At 41.4% G+C, this 17,321-nt stretch overlaps 1 protein-coding gene and 1 pseudogene across 1 annotated transcript in view; one reads left to right on the forward strand and one right to left on the reverse strand.

The window, feature by feature from the left end:
• LOC149132491 (uncharacterized) overlaps positions 1-2,385 on the forward strand; it is a 3,805-nt pseudogene extending 1,420 nt beyond the window's left edge.
• The window catches only part of LOC149132489 (uncharacterized), a 43,751-nt gene extending 30,738 nt beyond the window's left edge, over positions 1-13,013 (reverse strand). Inside the window, exon 1 of the mRNA XM_089363669.1 lies at positions 12,862-13,013. The gene's annotated coding sequence lies outside the window, so the exon portion shown is untranslated. The remainder of the gene's footprint in view (positions 1-12,861) is intronic.
• Between the last annotated feature and the right edge of the window lie 4,308 nt (positions 13,014-17,321).

Here is a 17,321-nt window from a genome sequence, read left to right on the forward strand (position 1 = left end):
CCAAAAACTCCAGGATGGAAAAGCACCTGGAAGAGACTTGATTGTTGGATATTGGTACAAGAAGCTAACATTCTACCGACCATATCTTATCAATTTGTACCAGCAAGCTCTCATTGGGAACAGTAGCATATCACACTGGTTAGCTCTGGCAGAGACAAAATTGATCCCCAAATGTAGAACCACCCACATGGCAAAAACTTACCGGCCAATTGCATGCCAGAACTTAATGTATAAAATATATACAGCAGGTTTAAACCTCTTCTTCCAGGACCATTGTGTAACCAATAACATCATTACAGCAGAACAAGCAGCTGGGAAGAAGGGAGAACACATGTCACTAAAGAATACTACAGCCGAATAAAGAAAATTTGGACCTCAGAACTCCCTGCTTTCAATAAAACAGTGGCCCACAATGTGTTTGTAGTGCCAGTACTCATTAACATTTGGGCTGCTTGATTGGACGCTTGATGAGACCCGAGTCATTCAACACCCGAAAAATACTAACAAGCACACAATTTCCACATGAACAGGGATGTAGACCGCCTCTACCTAAAACGAAAGCAAGGTAGAAGAGGCTTAACATCGATCCAAAATGCATTTGAATGTCGCATCATATCCCTTCGGTGACATCTTTTAACTACCAAGTGTCGAAGTGCGTCCCTTGACCAAGTTTGCATGCATGAGGCTGATAATATCTTAAGACTTTGAAGGCAGCTCCTTGAGCAACACTCTTTGTCTGATAACCTAGAATACATGCTCAAAGAAGTCGCACGATTCCACCGCAACGTATCATCAGATGAAAGAATGAGCCTATATGAGAAGACTATGCATAGATATGTTACTAGAAAGCTCCATGATGACAGTAACATCGATCATCAAAGCAGTTTATCATGGACCAATATCCAGATTACTACCTCCCACTTTGAACGGTATGCGTTTGCAATCCAGGAACAGGAAATATCAACCAAGTACCTGATGCACAAAAGGGATAGAGATGCCGGTAAAGCTGCAAAGTGTGACAAGCGATGCAGACTTTGCGGAGTTCACACTGAAGATATCACCCACATCATAAGCAGCTGTCCGAAAATGTCATTACGGTGTTATCTACCGATGAGATATGACGTTGTAGCTAGGACACTCTATAATACAATCTGTCGGAAGCATAATCCCAAGGACAAAAAAATAAGATCCCACAATATGGTGGTAGCCATGGCCACTTATAATAATAAGGAATACTGTTGGAATATACCAGTAAAGACCTCAGTAAAATGTAAGCGCAACAGAGCTGATATAATGATTTGGGATAGTGAAAAAGAGAACACCTATGCTGGGCTATTGAGAAATCTGCAGTTGCTCTATCCAGATTACAAGTTCAGGTTTATGCCTGTAATTATTGGGGCCCTGGGATAGGTAACACACTGCCTAAATACCAATCTTGAGAAATTGGGCTTCTCAAAACCAGAAGGGAGAAAGCTAATTCGAAGACTACAGATCCAGTCCATCACTGGAACTGTAAAAATCTGTAAAACTTAAGTCATCCAGGTGTTACGAGAATGTTTCATTTTGTCAAATCAAAAAGGCTCCCGTTTTCACTGGAAGACGTTAAGATGATGACATCTAACTGTAAAGTCTGTACTGAACTAAAAGCAGCATTTTTCAAGCCTCTCAATCTCATCTGATGAAGGCTAATCAACCGTTTGAGAGACTCAGTCTGGATTTCAAGGGTCCTCTACCATCAGTGACACTTAACAAATACCTGCTGACTATTGTTGACGAATACTCACGTTTCCGTTTGCATTTGCCTGTGCTGATACTTCTGCTTCTACTGCCATTTGTTGCCTCTCTCAACTGTTTGCTATTTGTGTAATGCCATCATACGTCCACAGTGATAGAGGATCTGCATTTATGTCAGAGGAATTGAGATCTTTCCTAATATAGAAAGGAGTAGCAACAAGTCGCACAACTCCATACAATCTTCGTTGCAACGGTCAGGTGGAGAGACTGAATGGTACGCTGTGGAAAGCCATTACCCTATCCCTCAAATCCTGTGCTTTACCAATCAGTCATTGGGAGCAAGTACTTACAGGCGCTCTGCACGCTATCAGATCGCTGCTCAGCACAGCTACAAATGAAACTCAACATGTACGCCTATTTTCCTACAACTGCAAATCTACGATGGGAACAACACTACCCAACTGGCTTCTGACTCCCGGACCTGTGTACTTGAAAAGGAATGTCAGATAATCCAAGTATGACCCCCTGGTTGATGAAGTAGAACTTTTAGACTGTAACCCTCAATACGCACTTGTACGTTTATCTGATGGACGGGAAACAAGCGTGTCACTGAGACAGCTGGTTCCAATCCCCGAGACTACCATACTGTAGGTTCTTATTTCTTTAACCTCGAAGTTTTCCTTCCAACGGATCTCATTATACAGTGCCCTAACTACATCATGTCTCATCAGTAGATAAACCGCGGTGACATTTTTGGACAACTGCTTATGATGTGGGTAATATCTTCGGTGTTAACTCCACAAAGTCTGCATCGATTGTCACATTTTGATGCTTTTCCTGCGCCACTGTCCCTTTTGTGCATCAGGTATTTGGTTGATATTTCTTGTTTCTGGATTGCAAGCGCATATTTTTCAAAGTGGGAGGTAGTAATCCGGTTGTTGGTCCATGATAGACTGCTTTAATTATCAGTGTTACTATCATCATGGAGCTTTCTACTAACATATTCTGCTGATATTCGCCCAGCCTTTCATCTGATGATACGTTTCGGTAGAGGCGTTTGACTTCTTCGGGCATGTATGTATGCAGGTATGCATGTATGTATATATGTACGTACGTATGTGTGTGTATGTATGTATGTATGTATGTATGTATGTATGTATGTATGTATGTATGTATGTATCAGTTCAAATATGCTGCAGGCATATTCGAAACTGTATGAATGCCTTTCATTGTATTTTGCAATGGAGAAAATTTCTTACTGCAGAGAATTAGGGGGTGCATACACCGATTCAGCCCATAACGCACCTAACCAGATTGTGGGATGCATGCATTCCAGAGTGGTTATCTCCTCTTCGGCCACAGACAACAGAAAGGTAACATTACGAACTGACACGAGAGACAGGTCCCTCTTATGATATTCCAGATATATTCAATGACTAGTTGCGCTACTCAGCGGCTCACCATAAATACTGTACGTGGTGACAGCGCTAAGCAAATATGCTTGAGGAATGTGTGTGTGTGTGTGTGTGTGTGTGTGTGTGTGTGTGTGTGTTGTGTTGTGTATCCATGTATACTTATTGGCCATTCAACAATGTGTGCGTGCGCGAGCGCGCGTGGAATATATATATATATATATATATATATATATATATATATTGTATATTTTTAAACTTCTTTTTCAATCTATATTTTGATATTCCCTTTTTATTTTTTATCTTTATTTTATATCTACACATATATTTTATGTGTTTTATATTTGTCTGGTGTAGTCGGGTGGGACTAGCACCTCTGATGGGGAGATTGTCGCACCCTTTTAGGATCGGTCTGCCCACCTTGGTCCCCACTTGACTCCCAGCTTTTACCTAGGGTTCCTCGTAACTATTTGCATGTAACAGCAGTCACACCCCCGGGCAACGGCTTCGACAGTCCGGCAAAACTAGGTGAGGGTAGCCGACGGATCTGAAACCCTCAGTGAGTAACTCAGAGTTTGCCTACCCTTGGCATGCAAAGACTGGTTCCGGCAGACTGGGCGGACGAGACCAAAAGTGGTCCAATGGCTAAGAAGGCGGTTCCAGCAGGCGTTGTGGAGCGCTTAGGACAGAACAAGGCGCGAAGACGTTCTGGTTTTCCACTGTAGCAGGAAGGTCTCCAACGTAACGGTTCACCGTGCCACTGGATCAAGGTCTCATCTGCCGAGAGAGTGGGACTGTCCGCGTGCAACGAGTCTTCCACTTTAATCAACCTCTCGCATAAGTATTTATGTATCCCAATCCTAACTTCCCACTGATGTCCTGCGGCCACGGGGGAATGGCGAAAGTGACAGGTGGAGGTAGTCACTGGAAGTCATAGTCACGAACCTGCAAATAGGCGGCTTGGGACTTTGGTCGTTGTCCTTTGGATTCGAGGCAGCGGAGGACTTCGGCAGCATCTCAGGAGACTGAGCAACCGTTTACAAATGCACTGCTCACCCCAGTAAGGGAGAGACCTAGAAAAGGTGAACTAAACAAAGTCTGCCCTACGCCGTATGGCCAGTTTACCGCAGCGGGCAGACTTACCGATTTGTAGTCGATTCCAATTGAAAAAGAAGAAACTCATCATCGGGACGTGGGACGTGCGTACCCTTTTTGATCGTGACAATGTCCCAAGATCCCAGGGAAGGACAGCCCTTGTATCCACCGAACTGTCGAGATACAGCATCGACATCGCGGCCTTGAGTGAAACCCGACTAGCCGAAGAGGGATCGGTAACCGAATCCAACGGATACAACTTTTTCCGGAAAGGAAAGAACCAGAACGAAGACCGCCTCCACGGGATTGGACTTGCCACCGGACCCAAACACTTCATACAGATCCCCGATCTCGCGAATGGTGTCAATGAAAGGCAGATGAATATCCGCCTCCCAATCAGCAACGGGCGATTCACCACTATCATTAGCGCCTACACCTCACCATGACATCCACGGAGGAAGTCAAGGAGCAGTTTTACACCGACCTTGACACTCTACAACGTACCACGCCTGCCACTGACACGCTCATCCTGCTGGGTGATTTCAACGCCAGAGTTAGCAGCGACTGCAATGAGAGGCGGTGAGTGATTGGGAAACACGATGTAGACAAGATGAACAGCAACGGACTTCTGCTGTGCAAGTGCGCAGAACATGAATTGCTCATCACAAACACAGTCTTTAGGCAGGCTGATAAATGCAAGAAAGCGTGAATGCATCCCCGATCTAAACAGTGGCATCTCATAGACTACATCATCACCCGTCAGCGCGACAGCAGTGACGTCCTCACCAACGGGGCAATGCGCACCGCCTTGTTCGAGCCAAGCTCAACATTCGCATAGTCCCCCACCAACTCAAGCGCCCCGAGCTCATCAAATAGGCCTCCAACACAGCAAGACTCCAGTCTTCCAAATACCAGCGGGACTTCCAGAACAGCCTTGATGAAATACTCGATGCAGCAGGTCTGCTTACTGGAGGACCAGAGGGAAAATGGAAACAAGTTCAAAGAAGCAGTCACTGAGACAGCTAAAGCAGTCCTTGGCCCCAAGAAGCGGTATCAAGACTGGTTTGACGAAAACAATAAAGCCATCGGAGCCCTGTTAAAAGAGAAGAGAGCCGCCTACATCAACTGGCAGAACCATCCCATCTGTGTCGCACGATGTGGCCATATTCAAGGAATGCAAGACCAAAGCTCAGAGTGAACTTCATGCCGTACAAAATGCTTAATGAGAAAAGAAAACCGAGGAAGTGCAGCTCTACGCCGACGTTGGCGTTAATCAGCTGCTTGGAGTTGTTCAACTCCAAGCAGCTGATTAATGCCATCAAAGTCATCTATGGACCTTCAACTAGAGAATCGGAACCCCTGCTCTCAGCTGATGGCTCCACCATCATCAAAAACAAAGAAAGTCACAGCGCAAGGTGGCAAGAACACTTCAACACTTCAGCCAGCTCAACCGCCCTTCCTTCGTCGACCAAACAGCCCTACAGCAGATCCACCAGCAGCCAACCCAGGAAGATCTGGACCTCCCGCCTAGCGGAGAAAAGGTACAGACCGTCATCAAACAGATGACCTACGGCAAAGAACCAGGAAGGGACGGAATACCTGCTGAGCTGTTCAAGTCGCTCGGATCCACAGCCCTCAACACCTTCCATGACATCCTCTCGACCATCTGGTTCCAAGTTCAGTCCCACAATGTGGCATCCTAGACAAGTGTCTTCTACTATAGCCTTGGGTCCACCAAAGTCTTGTGAGTGGATTTGGTAGACGGAAACTGAAAGAAGCCTCTGTCAGTGCTTGTTCCCCATCTCTTGACAACCGGAATTGGTGTGTTTACGGCCCCATAAGTTAGTCGTTCGGCAAAAGAGACCGATACAATAAGTATCAGGCTTTTAACAAAATAAGTACTGCAGCCGATTCATTCGACTGAAAATTCTTCAAAGCGGTGTCCCAGCATGGCTGCAGTCTAATGACTGAAATAAATGATAAAATATGTAAGTATATACGCATACGCGCATGTGTGTATGTATAAGCGTATACGCGCATGTATGTATGTATGTATGTATGTTATGTGAGGTCGCTCTTGTGTTCTACTGGTAACATGTAACCCAATACAAGCTGTTGCATGGTCGGGTCGTCGGCGACTAAACTGGCACTAAACTGGCACCAAGCCTGCTTGGTGAGGAGGGTGACTGTTGGACACCCAGCGGGGCGAAATATATGTCCCGTCAAAGGGAGGAGGAACTCATGAATAGTCAACTGCCATCCAACAAATATGTGTAAATATGTATATATCGTTTCCTTTATGTATCGTTTTTTTTTTATATTCTTTTATATATATCATGGATCCCAGGCTGTTATTACAGTATCCTTCTAAAAGAGGAAAACTTGAAATAAAACCTGCGGTTGATGTGATTACTGATCATCTGGCTTAGGCTTGTCACAAACAATAATCACTGAAACTTAGAGAGTGGTGCTCGTGTAGTACAAGCGTTTGCCACTATAATCCAGTGATGTACAGATGTCTCTTTTGTGTTCTTCTCATCTGTCTTTCTTACAGATGAAAGCCCTATGGCGATGGAGTGGCGACGTGTGCAGACCTGACAAATTGGAAGCATATAACTACAAATCTATACATAGGTGGCACGGGTCTTATCATAACATCGTTGTTATGTCTTCCTGTAACAGGGGTTAACTCCGGTGGAGACACCTATGTCTGGGAAGCCCTATTAACGAGAGCACTGCTCACCCAAAGTCTTGGGACGGTGCTAGAAAAGGAGCACTAAAAATTGCGTGTCACATCAATGTTGGGTAGTTTACTGCGGCTATCTGCGGTTAATTCAAGCAGGAAAGAAAACAATTCATCACAAAGCAAAACATTTATGAAAAAACGAATTTAAATAAATATTTGCTGCTGGAATGTTAGAACTCTTCTGGACCAAAGCTCATCAAACCGACCAGAAAGATGAACCGCACTGGTAACAAAAGATCTTCAAAGATTACTTATACATATTGCAGCCTTGTCAGAAACACACCTACTAGGGTGTGATCAGCTGACTGAAGCATCATCAGGTTTCACACTATTCTGGACAGGGAAACCAAAAGGAGAACAGCGAGATGGTGGTGTAGGTTTTTCAGTGCGTGGAACTCTAATACAACATTTACGGTACCCCTCTAGAATCGATGACCGTATAATGAAGCTGCGATATGCAACAACTCTGTCTTTTTATGTTCCAGCTCTCAAGGCCAGTGAGGAAAGTATTATGACATTTCATGAATCCCTTTGCACCACAATTATATCTACTCCAGTCGAAGAAAAAGTTATAATTCTTGGTGATTTCAATGCACGAGTTGGCAGAGTTCATGGGATATGGGATGCACTAGATCATTATGGCATCGGTAAGATGAATGCCAATGGTTTGAAGCTGATTGGGTTCTGTTCGTGGATCAATTGTACACAGCAGGAGCAGAAGAACTTGGATTCAGGGCATCAAAAAAAAAACGACATAAAGATTGGTTTGATGATAATAATCTGATTATCAGCCAACTTTTAAAGAAAAAACATGTTCTTCATGAAAAGCTTCTGGAAGAGTGCCCAACGAATTTAATTGCAATTAAAAAGACATATAAAGAATATAAAGCCACCTTACAACGTGAGCTGAGAAGGCTTACGGTTACTAACGCGGCATCACTCTGTTGAAGTCTGTGGGAAAAATTCTTGCTAAATTATTGTTGAGCAGGTTGATGGAGGACATTTGTCCTACAGTGATCCCTGAATCACAAAGTGGCTTTATATCTGGCAGAATGACGATTGATATAATCTTCTCAGCAAGGCAGATTTAGGAGAAATGTATTGAGCCGAGGGTTCCTCTATATCAGGTCTTTGTTGATCTGACAAAAGCCTTTGATACGGTGAACAGAGGTGCACTGTGGAAAATATTAGGGAAAATAGGGTTCCCACCAAAGTTTATTGATATGTTCGTTCGACTGCACAGAAATATGAAGGCTCGGGCTGTGTTGAATGGAAAATTGTCCAATGAAATCGCAGTTGATAATGGCGTAAAGCAGGAAGATATCCTGGCTCCCACACGGTTTTCAATATTTTTTGCTGTGAGGATGACTCATGCATTCTAGGACTGTGGAAAGGGTATTCTATTGCAAATTAGAACTACAGGAAGGTTTTTTGACCTAAGAAGGTTCAATTTCAAATCCAAGGTGTTTCAAATATTAATTAGAGAACTCTTGTATGTAGACGATGTTGACTTTTGGGCTTACTCTCAGGATGACATGCAACATATCATGGATTATTTTGCAGCATCTTGTAATGCCTTCCGCATGGAAATTAATTTTAAAAAGACCAAGGTAATGTTCACCCATCACCAGGGGAACCATATGTCGAGCCAAATATAATGGTGCATAGAACTAGGTTGGGTGTAGTTGACACTTCTGTTTACCTGAGTACATTATCAAGGGATGGTTCAATGGATATAGAAATACACCTGCGCATTCAGAAGGCCTCTGTAGCCTTTGGAAAACTCGAAAAGAGAGTGTGGGCAAATCATGGCATCAATATCAAGACCAAGATTAGTGTGTACATGCTGGCATTCTAAGTGCACTGTTGTACTCTTCAGTCCAATAGTCTGGAATATTCATATTCTTACTTCTTTGTTCATCACGCGCCGTCAGTAACATCTTATTTCCATTGCATTTACGTTATTTTCCCAGTTCTGCTGTTAATGATCAAATCTCACAGGCGTATAGAAAGATGCAAATCACAAGTGGTCGCATTAGTCTAACTTTTGTGCAAACCCTAATGTTCCTGTCTTTCCCGATTGACCTGAGTTTTGTGAGCACTACCGTTGCCTGTCCAATTGTAAGAGGATTCCTGGCCTGAATATTTCGTTGGCGACGATAGTTTCTAGCTGATTTGAACTTTCTGAAAGTTTTTTAATGTTTATCCGTTCACTGTGATGTCATATGCAGCCATTCGTTTGTTATTGTTGGCCACAATTTTGGTTTTCTCTGCGCTCATTTCCATGCCGTACGCCTTTCAAGTACTGCGTAGCTATTTCACCAAGTTTTCCAGCTCTGTTTATGTTCCTGTTAAGCCATCGATTTCGTCTGTGAATCGGGGGTTGGCGACGGTTGAAGAACCAATACTGACTGTGCCTTTATTGTCTTCATGTGTATCCGACATGTTTATTTCCAGGAAGACATTGAAGATGATAGGTGAGAGCAGACATCCTTGATATACATCTACTGTTGTTCGAAACTAGTTTCTGATCATTCCGTTATAGTAGACAGCATTAGTTGCTTTCTCGTTTAGTTGTCTGTAGTCTTCAAACACGTTTAGGCTGATGTACTTTTTCATTGATGATCATTTAATGGTCGAGATATTTTTTCTCCAAGAACTCACAGATTGAAAGTTTGTTTCATTGTGCTTTTGTTTTCCTTGAAACTAGCTTCTTCTGCAATTATTTTTTCTACTTGAGGTTTTTAGCCTGTTCAGAATGTTTCTCAATAGCACTCTGCTGGGCCGACTGACGAGGCCGAACATGCGGTAGTTTTTGCATTTCTTGAGCTTACCATTCTTGAGGAGAGTTATTATGATAGATTGTGTCCATGAACCTGTCAAATTCAGTTCGAACACGCTATATATATATACATATATAATTATATGTGTGTATATGCATGTATGCATGTATGTCTGTATGTATGTATGTATGTATGTAGTTCGAATACGCTATATATATACATATATAATTGTATGTGTGTATATGTATGTATGTATGTATGTATGTAGTTCGAATACGCTATATATATACATATATAGTTTTCGTGCCTATCCTCACCTTTGGTCCTGAATGTTGGCAATGACCAAATGAGTGAGCTTGCGAATACAATTGGCAGATACTGGGTTCTACCAAAGGATTTCTGGAATAACGTTACTCGACAGGGTGCATAACTCGAAGAACAAAGGGGCTCTCCGGCTCGAGCTGCTACCTCTCTGCATTGAGCGGTCACAACTCCAGTACTACGGATATGAGTGTCGCAGAAAAGAATCGGAAGATGATTCATCAAGTCGAACCAACCGAACGGAAAATTAGAAGTAGAACAGAAACTAGAAGGTTCGATAATATCCACAGTCACAGTTGGTTGTGCTTGGGAATCCAGCCGGAGAGTCTAATGACGGTAAAAGACGCCATGAAAAAGGTGCATGAAGACTACTGCAACGACCCTCCCAAGAATAGTGAACAGAGACTTGTGTGTGTGTGTGTGTGTGTGTGTGCATTTGTGTGTGTGTGCGCGTGTGTGTGTGCGTTTGTGTATATGTGCGCGTGTGTGTGCGCGCTTGTGTGCGCTTGTGTGCGTGTGTGTGTGCGCTTGTGTGTGTGTGTGTGCGTGTGTGTGTATGCGTTTGTGTGTGTGTGTGTGTGTGTGTGTGTGTGTGTGTGTGTGTGTGTGTGTGTGTGTGTGTGTGTGTGTGTCACAGACAGACACATATACACGCAAAATTCTGTTTGTGTTTATATATATAGTTTTCATGTACATTTGGCAATCAAACCATCGTCATATAACAGCATGACCAATAAAAGTTAGAAAACTCCCAGTTTTGACAAAGGTTTACATTTTAAAGAATTTCATAAAAGGAAATTTATAACCAGAAGATTTTCCATAAATACAATAATTTTTAAATAACAACAACAAGAAAACTGAACTTATCCTTAACAAAAATAAGAGAAAAAAAATTTAAGTCACTCCACCACAGGCAATCAAGTCAAAAGACAAAGACAAAAGTCAATGCCAATGGATATATATAAGAGATATAGTAATTTATAAAAGTTATCAAATGATGGTCGCGGTGGCGTGAAACTCAAGTCGGAGAAAGGAATTCAGGCATATGCATAAAATAACTTTTCAATACGCTGCACAGGCGCGCGCGCGCGCATTTGTAAACATATAAATTTGTTGTTTGTAACGAATGCATCCACTGAAGAATAGAAATACACAACGTACGTAGTTTTATGTGAAACGGTTGGATTTCATGTGTGTGTGTGTGTGTGTGTGTGTGTGTGTGTGTGTGTGTGTGTGTGTGTGTGTGTGTGTGTGTGTGTGTGTGTGTGTGTGTGTGTGAAAATGGCGGACTTTGTCTCACAAACAGTTGTGCAGGCAAAAGTGTTAGTAAATGTGGTCAGATTGATCTGAAAATTTGCGCACCTATGTTAAAAGTGCTGGAGAATTCGAATGGTAACTTTGAGTTTACTCAATTGAAAGGCGTGGCCTCTACGGCGAAAAGAAGGTTCTCTTCAATCGATTTAGGGGTGTGGAGGTCGTGTCTTTCGTGCGATTTCAATAAAACGCACGACTGCATGATCCTCAGGCTCTTTTGTATCAAATGCATGCAAAACCTTTTGGAAATTTTCACAAACAAGGCAAGATTTATTCTAAAATCTTTTACTGGTCAAATCATACTGGGCGTTTGCTTCTGCCATTTTGCTTTTTTTTCCAAATAAAAATGATACCTGCATGTAGAGTGTGATGAGATATATTTTTCACATTTTGAATCATTCAAAACTTCCGCTGATAAGTACAAAAATAATCAAAGATATTAGTAAATTAACTATTCTTTGCACCAATTTTGTGGCACGAGCAAAAGCGAGTTTTGCTCGCGTTTGGCCGCAAAGGTTTATCGAGTTTTTTTTCTTGCGTCAAAGGCTTACGTGGTATGTAAGCTAGCACACAAAGGCGAAGGCTTACGTGGTATGTAAGCTAGCACACAAAGGCGATTACTATTTAACAGCTGTTTTGCTTTTAAGTTTTAATTAGAACTTGATTTTTTTTAATTTTAATGCCATCAACGATGATACAGAAGGGAAGAAAGTTTATGAATGTTATTAAAACGATAAAAATAAAGATGGGGCACTGATTCAGCAAAATTAGGTTGGGTGTGACTACGTATTGTACCCAAGTAAAGTCGTATAATACGGTTTCAGTTTTGTGCAGAGACCTGATTGGTGTTTTGTTTTTTTCCAGCATTTTCCCGTCATTCTTTGCCCTTCACACCTGCATCCGCGAAATTTCTCCAATCGCTTCTTAAACACTGTTTAAACATTTGGCATACTTTTTTTCCATTACCAATTTTTAATAAAATTTTCGGTTTTTTTTTTTTGTGGGGCGGGGAATTCTTCATCTTTAAAATGTGGCCCGAGCAGACCCGAATGAAATCGGATTATAATACTAGTATATATATATATATATATATATATATATATATATATATATATATATATTTATTTATATATATAATTGACAACTGACATTTACAGGAAGATGTTGCCGTTCCGTTAATATTCTCCAGTATTCAAATTGCTGCGTTTGAATGTAGGAAATATGAAATTGATGAAAATAGTAACGAAATCAATGTAAAGACAAAACAAATACAAGGCAATACTAATATTCAAATCCAACAACACAGTTTTTTGGTGGTTTTATAACTGTTATTAATGGGGAAGATGAAAAATTACTTGTTAGAAGGATTAACAAAGTGAGACATTTTATGAATGAACGAAAGGAAAGACAAAATGCTCTAGCTGATAGATATATTAGCTGGTAGATATATACATACGGAGATAGTGGCAATTGGTAGAAATGTAAAAGATGGTCCACCTGTAAAATTTGTGACTTAAATTTCTTGTCAGTACAGCGGAGAATCTTTTCTGAATGGCAGATGAGTAATGTGTCATAAAAATCAGAAATCTTGTGCTCAATGAATCCAAATTAAGGGCATAATGGCAACTGATTGACTCAAGAACACGATTTATGGCGCGCGCGCGGTTGTGCGTGTGCGTGTGCGAGTGCGCGTGCGTGTGCGTGTAACGACCTCTGACATGAATACGAAACTGCATATTTAATCTGTTTATCGAACTTTTTCTACTTTCTATAATATATGTAACAAATAGCATATAACATATATAACTAATAATGGAATAATATTGTAATATAGCAGTGTAGTAACATAGTAATAGAGTAATTAACATAGTTCTATATTAATATAATAGCATAATATCGTAACATAAAATGTAGTAACATAGTAATATAGTAATATGGCAATATAGTAATATGGCAATATCGTAATATAGTAATAATTTAACATAGTAATGTAGTAGCCTCAAATACGATGACTTCAATATCTGAATTCTGTAAATGAAAATGATGAGACTAAATACCAAAAGGAATTTAGTCTGGTGCTCTCACATTTTTCATCTCACTCACTAGTGTAACCGTGCCGTCAGAAATGACGGCATGAAAATGATACGGAAAATAAAAATAAAATTAAAAGATTACAACCTTTATCTTAGCAATTGCTTCAACAACGCGTTTCTAGTGAAAACCCTAACACCAATGAGTTCTCCTTGTTTTGGATGGTCATTTACAAACATTTTAATATTACTGTTTCTACTTCTACTCAATGCAACATAAAGTTGTCCATGGTTGAGTACTGGTGATGGTAGGATGATGCCAACATTATTGAAACTCTGTCCTCATTGCAAATGCTGGGATAACAGGAAACTGTCGTCTGCTCATACTAAAGGGAAGTTGATGCACGCAATAAAGGCCTCCTCTCCTTTATTACTTCCACTAAATATTTTTCCATGAATGAAAAAATCATTGATGGACAACACTAAGATCCGGATCCCATTGAATAAACCATTCATTAGGTTCAGCTAAAATTATCAGTGAAATGATAACAAGCACTGTAAATACTGTAAATACGGTAAATACACACACACACACACACACACACACACACACACACACACACACACACAGGCGCGCGCGCACTAGAAACGAAATATTAGAGCAAATGATCTTCGCAGAATGTAAACAAAACAAAACAGTTCACCTGTGAATTGATTCTTCTGGGTGTCCCCTAACCCTATTTTATACGAGGGGGAGGACGAGAGGGAGGACGAGGGGGAGGACGAGGGGGAGGACGAGGGGGAGGACGAGGGGGAGGACGAGGGGGAGGACGAGGGGGAGGACGAGGGGGAGGACGAGGGGGAGGACGAGGGGGAGGACGAGGGGGAGGACGAGGGGGAGGACGAGGGGGAGGACGAGGGGGAGGACGAGGGGGAGGACGAGGGGGAGGACGAGGGGGAGGACGAGGGGGAGGACGAGGGGGAGGGGGAGGGGAGGACGAGAAGGAAGAGGAGGACGAGGAGGGGAGGACGAGGGGGACGAGGAGGACAAGGAGGAGGAGAAAGATGAGGACAAGGAGGAGGAGAAAGATGAGGACAAGGAGGAGGACGAGAAGGAGGTGGACAAGAAGGAGGAGTGCCACGATATCGATGCCGACGACGCCGACAACAAGGAGGAGGTGTTGGTGTTGGTGGTAGTAGAGGTAAATCTGCTTAACCTAACATATCGAAGTTTTTTACTCAACATTCAGTTACAAAGAAAATTATTTAGGCTAAAATAGTGGAATCACAAAACTAACAAAAATTAACATACTGGCTTACAAAAATAGTTTCATTGATGAAATGCAGATGGGTTGACATTTCCAAGGTGGTTATGTGAACAATGAAAGGGCGTTCGTTACTGTATATATATTGTATATATTCAGATTGGGTAAAAGGAAAGATATACTGAATTTATAAAGGTAACAAATGAAATTGAGATTTGTCTTTGCAAAGATTTTCAGAAATGTAAATGATGTAACTTATTTTCATATGAAAAGAGAAATAGGCACTCAATTCTCTATGCTTAACCCCAATAAATTCAAGCGTTCAAGAGAAACGTTCATATCCCTTATAACCCTTCAGACTGCCTTCACTTAAGCCCAAGTGAACGACTTCTTATTCAACACTTAATTGCACAACTTTCCTAGAAATACCAGCGAAATTTCCTTCTCATCATACCTTACCGTGTTAAAAGTAGTTCAGACAATGTAGCCTCTGATATATAAAAAAAAATAAATAGAAAAGGAAAACCCTGGGAGGTCATAGTCGGAACAATGTTTTTGTCGTAGATTTGTTTGAAAAAGACTAACTTGGTGCTGAACAACATTATATCGTCAATTCAGTCTTCTCTTATTATATCATTAATACTCTGATATAATCTTGTCACAGAACATTCTTTTATATATAAATAAATCAATAGGGATAATTTATACTTTCATTTTATTGAATCTGAATTATTATTAAACGTAATTTATTGTACTGGTTATCGATATCTGATCGACAACCGTTAAGTCGATGCATTTGTCAAATAATTCGAATAACTTTATCTTTGTGTATTTCATTTTTTTTTTTTTTAGCTTTAATAATATTCTTGGAAGTCTCTAGGAAACTCTTTTGAACTCAACGTTTTCGAACGATGAGCTCCTTATATTCTTGGAGAACCCATACCATACGTTGATGTTCTTCGAGAACCCGTACCACGCGTTGATGTTTTTGGAGAACCCATACCATGCACTGGGCATCCAAGATATGAAGCATCTAATGAAATTTGTGAAGTCAGTGTACCTCGGCTAGGATACCGAGGATCTCTGAGTGATTCCACTGGCCGGTGCCTTTTTTCTCCTCTTTTTATTCTTACGGGTATTCTTGAATATCTTCTTCGAGCTTCGTTGCTACGAAAATCTGGAATTGAAATTTCTGTGTGAGTTCTAGGAGATCCTTCCAACAGATCTCGAAGTTGTTGTCTTGCCGCACTTCTGATATTTCCCATCTCACGGAGAGCTTTCACCTCTCTAGCAGCTGTCGCCCCTTTCCTAGCACGTTCATCAATATATTCTCGTACAGTATTCTCTCTTGTTTCACTCCTTGGTGGTGATTTTGTGTCTTCCCATGGTTCTTCCCATAAGTCATCCCATGGTTCATCCCATGAGTCATTCCATGCACAGCTTGGCTTTAATTGTATGTCATAAGTTATCATTGGGTCTACGTCATAAACTGACTTTAAGACTTTATTGATTCCTGCAGACCTTATCCTTCCGAGAGCTTCTCTTCGTGCCTCCTCAGGGGTTGGTAGTGCATTCCTCCAAGCTTCCTTCACAAGTTCTTTTTGGATTTCTAATTCCCTCATCCTTTTGGAAGCTTTTTTTTGTGCCGCCATTACACCCTTTATCCTTTCGAGAGCTATTCTTTGTGCCGCCGTAGGGTCTAGTCTCTTCGTAGGGCTTAGTAGCGTTTCCTTCTTAGTAGCCTCCGCACGGTACATTGCGCTTATTGCATCCCTTCTACGTTTGGCTGCTTCTAAAGCTTCCGCCCGTTTTATGTCATAAAATGTACCACGTCTTCGAAGTTGCTGTGGATCTTGTAAAGTATGCAATCTTCTTTCCATACCCATTCGTAATGGTTTTGTACATGTTCGACTAGGAAGCTCTTCAAAACTTACAGACTTCATACGACGTCTACGAGGTATTCTTACGGGTATTCTTGAAGGCATAGCACCAAATAAGTTTTCTCTTCCAGCGGGTTTTGTTGCACGTAACACACCTCTGTGAAGTACGCGTTTTGTTCTTATGGGTATTCTTGAAGGTACCGTATGTCTTATGGGTATTCTTGAAGGCATCGTATGTCTTTTAGGTAAGTATTCTGTTCTTAGGGGTATTCTTGAAGGCGTAGCACCGATTTTACGGAAGTGTTCTAGTCTAGCGGGCATTCTTGGAGGTACCGCACGTCTTTTAAGTAAGCGTTCTGTTCTTAGGGGTATTCTTGAAGGCGTACCCATGGGTATTAGTGAAGACGACGTCTGAAGGTGAAGGGGAAAGTTTTTTATTCTTACGGGTAGTCTTGAAGGCTTTGGGCGCTTTCTTATGGGTATTCTTGAACGTTTAAGTATCTTTTGATTTGCAGGATATGCCTGCAATTCCGAATATGTGGATGGTACAACAGTTAATGGCATGTTTTCTGCTGCATTTAGATTACCCCAAAGTTCATCCATTGTCATATAATGGACTGGATTTGGTGGTGCCGACAAACCTATTATAGGGTTACTTAATGCATCTTCTTGTTCAGTGCTTCCTTTATGTGCTCTAGGTAAGATCAAATAACTCCATCCTCCTGTTACAGATGGAATCTC

The sequence above is a fragment of the Octopus bimaculoides genome, chromosome 15 (assembly GCF_046866305.1).
Source record: "Octopus bimaculoides isolate indiv1 chromosome 15, ASM4686630v1, whole genome shotgun sequence".
NCBI lineage: Eukaryota > Metazoa > Mollusca > Cephalopoda > Octopoda > Octopodidae > Octopus > Octopus bimaculoides.